Source organism: Theobroma umbraticum, unplaced genomic scaffold (genome assembly GCF_002168275.2).
Source record: "Theobroma umbraticum cultivar Fairchild unplaced genomic scaffold, ASM216827v3 scaffold_50.0, whole genome shotgun sequence".
Lineage (NCBI taxonomy): Eukaryota > Viridiplantae > Streptophyta > Magnoliopsida > Malvales > Malvaceae > Theobroma > Theobroma umbraticum.
In genome coordinates, this window is record NW_018397261.1 from 1,409,349 (window position 1) to 1,415,294 (window position 5,946).

The 5,946-nt window shown below is 27.0% G+C and overlaps 1 non-coding gene across 1 annotated transcript; it reads left to right on the forward strand.

Annotated features, from left to right (window-relative positions):
- Nucleotides 1-5,879: 5,879 nt before the first annotated feature.
- On the forward strand, nucleotides 5,880-5,946 carry LOC149527080 (small nucleolar RNA Z267). Its single transcript, XR_016351356.1, has one exon. It is a non-coding gene; the product is annotated as a small nucleolar RNA Z267 (small nucleolar RNA).

The following is a 5,946-nucleotide window of genomic DNA, read 5'->3' on the forward strand; positions in this document are numbered from 1 at the left end:
GTCGTATAAATCAAAATTTAACATGAATAAGTCATGTTTTGATTGTTTCATAGAGATAGTAAAGAATATGCTTCCATCATTCAAAACTTGATCCAAAAACTTCTATATAATGAAGGGAAAGATGATGTAACTTGGACTTGGTTATATTAAGATACATGCATGTAAAAAAATTTCATGTTGTTTATAAAGAAACTAATGAGCTAACATATTGTTTGATATGTGGACATCCTTAGTATAAACAATAAAATTAAGTGAGGAAAGGTAAACGAAAATTTCTAGCAAAATTTTGCACTACTTGTCAATTATGCTAAGACTTCAAAGGCTTTTATATGTTAGCAAAAACCATTGAACATATGATATGGCATTGACATAACCAAAGTCATAAGGGATGTTTAGGCACCTTGGTGATCATGAGGGTTGACAGCACTTCAATCATACTCATCAATCTTTTGCCTTCTACAAAGATGATTAAATGACAAAGATTGGCTATGATAATAAAAAAAATAAGGTTTCTTTCTGTGTTCCAAAATGAATGACTTTATATGTTGCCTGCAACAAGAACATAATAATCATCAATGAATGCTCCACTCGGACAACATACCATATGCTGAAAAATCATTAATTGTCCAAAACAGTATAGCTCTAAACCAAAAATTTTGTTTCCTATAATCTCATAAGTCACAATATGATCTTCCTACAATATTTTCAACTCATCTGTCAAAAGCCTTAAGAGATTATCTATATTTTGCCTTGAACAATTATTTCCTGGAATGACCATATTAAGTTGTGTGTGTGTGTGTATGTAAGTTTTACACATATCCGTAAGATTAAATTATACAATGCGAGCATTATTGGCCAAACAAAATCAAATTTTACTGTCAGTCCAAAATGAATAAAGCCATACTCACATAATCCAAGTCTCACATTTCAATGTTCCAATGCAAAAGATTGTTGTGTGCAATTGAAGTGTTGCCAAGCTTCACGATCAACAAAATGTCTAAACACTCCCTTTTGACTTTAGTTATGTCCATGCCATATTATATGTTGTTAAAAATATGTTCAATAATTTTCGCTAACATATAAAACCTTTGAAGTCTTAGTATAAGTGGCAAATAGCAACAAATCATGTAAAAAATTTCTTTTTCCATTCCTCATTTAATTTGGTTGGTTTATGCCAAAGTTGACTACATATCAAATTGTAGCATCACTATCTACATATAGAAATTTTCTTTTTCCTTTCCTCAATTTGGTAATGAGGCTTGCTTTATTATCTAGCACAACTTGGTGGTGCTGGTCGAGTAAGGAGTATCAACTTAAGTGGCTCATGAATTTTATTGAGTTTTTATGAATTTTTTAATAATAATATTATTTTATATATTAATAAAATGTAATATTTATTTATATATTTTAAATTTTTATTTCAAATCCAAGTTTGATTTGAGTATCAAGCTTTTCATATAAATTGAAGATGATAAATTTAATTAAATCAAGTTTGGGTAGTTTAATTTTTTTTGAGCCAAACTCGAACACAAAAAAATAAAATTCAACCAAGCTCAAGATGAGCTCAAACCTTGAATTTTTAAATTAAGTCCAGTTCGAATCTAGCATTGTATTGACTCGGCGTAGCTCAATTTACAATCTAGCTCGAAACTAATGTACACAAATTATTCAAATATGCTTTCAGATTTTTTGGCCCAAAAAAATGCTCTAAGATTTATAAAGTCAAGCCATAGAGAATCAATTTTGGTAAGCAATATTTTGCTATTTGTTGCAAAAAAAAAAAAAGAAAAATTGTTTTTGTTAGTCACATCTTTTATATAGTATAAGAATAAGAGTTATACGATTTTGTCCATTCATTTTGAATTACTCACCAATGATAAGGAAGGATAAAATCTAAAAAGCTCCCTCAAAATGCTTCAAAAGGACACTTTGGTCCCTGCTATTTCAAAATAATGTTTGTTGTCCTTTGACTGTTAACATTGTCAGTCAATAGTTAACAAATTAGACCTAATATTATATAAATATTTTAAAACATAAATATCCTTTATATTACTTTTTTTAATTTAAACATATTTTCTTTTGAAAAAAAAGTTGTTCATCAATCCCTTAAAAACCTTAATTAGAAAAAAAAACGTAAAATTTTTTTATTTGAAGACTTGAAAATTTAAACCCGTATCTACCTTAAAACCATAAACTTCTTTCTTGAGGTAAAATATATTGTCATCGAACTCTTTATTGTTTCAACAATTTAAAAAAACTTTCATTGTAAAGAATATATTAAAAAATGAATCTTTTATTCAATGATAGATGTTTCCAATTTGATGGTGTCAGTCAAGAGATTAATTTTTTACTTGTAATTACTAATTTTATTGAAATAATTTTACCCAAAATTTGTTCTTTGAAACTAGGGTTTAGAGTGACATAAAAAGATTTTGACTTGATTATTATATATAAAAGATTTTAAGTTTATTTTTTCTTTGTCAAATATTGAATTTTATTAATATCAAAATAAATTTTTTTAAATTTTAGAAGGAAATGTGAGCAATTTTTTTTTTAAAAAAAGGCATTTGTGCCCTAAAATATGTATGTAATATTGGCTATAATTTTTTTAATTGTTGATTAACGATGTTAATAGTTAAGGAACAAAACCATCATTTTAAAACAAAAAGGACCAAAATGTCTTTTTGAAGTCTTTTGAAAGGCTTTTTGGATTTTACCTTGATAAGGAAATAGTAATAAATAGTCACTTTTGAGTATTTATTTCTTACAAATAGTTGGATAATGGGATTAGTGGGCTATTTAGCATTTCACATATACAACAATTTCATTTTCTCACTATACGTCACACAATAATTGTTAGACATTAAAAATCTACCATGGCTATTAATATCAACATACAAGATGTTGAAATTAATATTCAGACTATATGTTGAAATCCACTACAATCCTAGAAAAATAATTTAACTCATAATATCTAATAAAAATAATATCTAAAGAAATTTAGCTATGAATCCAAGTAAAAAAAATAGAGAAAAATAAAAATAGAGAAAGAAACTAATTATTAAAGTTTTATAATCTCAATTTTCTCTCAAATTCTCTTGTTTTCTTGCTTGGATCTTAGCTTTTTTTCTCCAAAATCGTTGCTTGTTGCCTCCTTCTCAAAACCTCTAAAAAAAGTTCTTTAAATAGGCTCCAAATAACCTAATTTTTAAAATCTCATCAAATTTTTATTTTTGAAAAATTCTCTAGTGCTACAGCCTTAGGTTCCTTAGTGTCGCAATGCTGCCCCATTGGCTACAATAGCGTCACGGCCTTCATTTCTTTAATACCGCGGTGCTTTATCCTCGGGAATTTGTATGATGCCCTTCCTTTCACTAGCATTGTGGCTTTGCTCTCCTCAGTGTTGTAGCCTTGGCTTCCTTAGTGCTGCAGCTTTGAACAACTCAAGGCCATGACCTTCACTCAACATGCTGCCTTGTGTAGAACTGCAACAATCTAGCATCTTCAAATATGATTTTCACCTCAATCTAATTTGAATTGGATAAAATAGTAAGATTAAAGTTGTAGGCCTTTCTCTTAGTTTTCCAATGAATTAAGAATCGCATCAATTGGACTTCTGTAGATTACTTTATCCTTGAATAATGAAATATATATGAATAAAGCCATCACTATATTTGTACGATTTTAAATCAAATGAACCTTTCTCATCAAATATCTGACAAAAGCAATGAGAAAATTCAACAAAAACTATTATTAAAATAAATTAAAATAAAAATAAAATAAAATAAACTAAAATAACTTAAATTAACTACTTAACATGTAATCTAATTTAAACTAGAAAAACACGTAACATGTTATAATCTGAAAATAAAATCTCAAAGATCTAGCTACTTAAGCCTCAAAATATGTAAAAATAACTCTATATAATACAGTTATGAATGATTAAGTAAAAAATACAAAGCATAATACTTAAAAAAGTCATTGAACTATTTTAAAAAATTCAAATAAGTTGTTATTCTTTTATTGCATTCAGTAAAGCTATTATATTTTTATTTTTAGCCAAATAAGTTTTTATGACTAATAATTGACTAATTGTTATTTATCAAAATACCAATTGTCATTTTATGATAATTGACACTAATGTGACATATTAATATATTATAATAAATAATGATATCGTATGCTGATGTGACATGATAAGATGGGTATGTGATATTTTTACTTTTTACGTTAATATTATATTACTATTATATATATATATATATATAAAACAATAAGTGAGATTTTGACTGATGATAATTAATTAATTATTAATTATAAGAGTCTAATTGATTCAAAATAAAAGTACAGAAACTCGATGAAAAGCAATAGAAGAATAATAACTTATTTAAATTTTTTTTAATAATTTATAGATTTTTTTAAATATTATGTCAAAATTCAAATATGTAATTATGTAAGGAGGAGCAAGAAAAAACAAAAAAAGAAATCCAGTGGGCTAAAAGAGGCACCTATTCCAGCCTTTTGGGTTGGGCAGCTTAGAAGCCCAATCACATAGAATTTGCAACTTTTGAATTCAATTGAACCAACTACTTGTTGAGTTTGCAATGCAACATACACTCAAATATGGAAAGAGAAAATCCCAATGGTTAATAAGTAAACTTATCAAAATGGACCTGAACTATTGAATTGGCCCATATTTTATTGACAGTGAGCTGAGTTGAGATTTGAAAATTTAAGCCCATTTGATTAGTGGATTATTCCAAATTGATGTAGGCCAGCACTATAGGCTGAATGGAAAAAAAATTAAATTGATAATTTTAATTAATTTAATAATTTTATATATTTAATTATATAAAATTAATAATTTAATTATCAATAGTATTGTTTATTTTATATTTTTAATATCTTTAATCTTTACTTATCAAATTAATAATTTTAGTTAAAATTAAAACTAATAATTTATTTTTCTCTTATGGTAATAAATATTAGATAATAATAATTCAAACTTTGAAACATCATTATTATTTAAATGAGATTCGAATATTTTACTTAAAGATGAAGATTGCGGAGGATATAAATTACTCTTAAAGTTTCTTTATATTGGGTTATATACTTTATGTTTATGAGATTATGGTTTATATTAAAGATTGAAATTTTATTTATGTTTGATATAATTTGTTTATTTATTTATGTTTGGTGTAATTTGTTTTATTATAACATGCTTTTATTCTTCAATTTATAAATTACATTATGAAATAATTTTGTTGATAAAGAATTTGTTAGATGGAATTGTGAAAATAAATTTTTTTTTTTTAAACAAGAATGAAGTTAATCCAACCTGACCTATGAGTTGACGAAGGGTGGATTGAGCTGGAGTTTTATGACCATGTAAAAAATGAATTGATCCAATATAACTCATATTTTTTCAATCCACATTGTTTTGAATCGGATTGAGTCGGACCAATCCATATTGACACCTCTACTAATAAGCAATGATGTGGTGGCAGTGGGCCCAAATCTACTATAAAATATTATGAATGGGCTGGATCAATAACCCTACTTCAGTCCCACATAGATTGCGCAAAACTGAACCTCCCCTCGTTGCCCTAGATCTTTCCTTTCCCTCTCTATATATAGGACAAGGAACAGCAAAACCCTAAAACTTGTTCAATCCAAAGGAAGCCCTGTTAACCTCCTCCCTCACCATCTTCTTCAAGCCTTCTAAAACCCTAGCGTGATATTCCTCAATGATTTAATGTTACGTTGTTTTTGACTCAAACCTTTTATTTTACTTTCTCCTGTCCCAATATTTCAACAGATTTGCTATTTGAAATTTTCTCATTATTTTTCGTCTTGTTTATGCTTTTTTCCTTTTCCTTTTTTTGCCTATGATGGTATTAAATATACTTTGAGAGAGGTTTTCTCTTTGAAAAAATCAAATCTGAG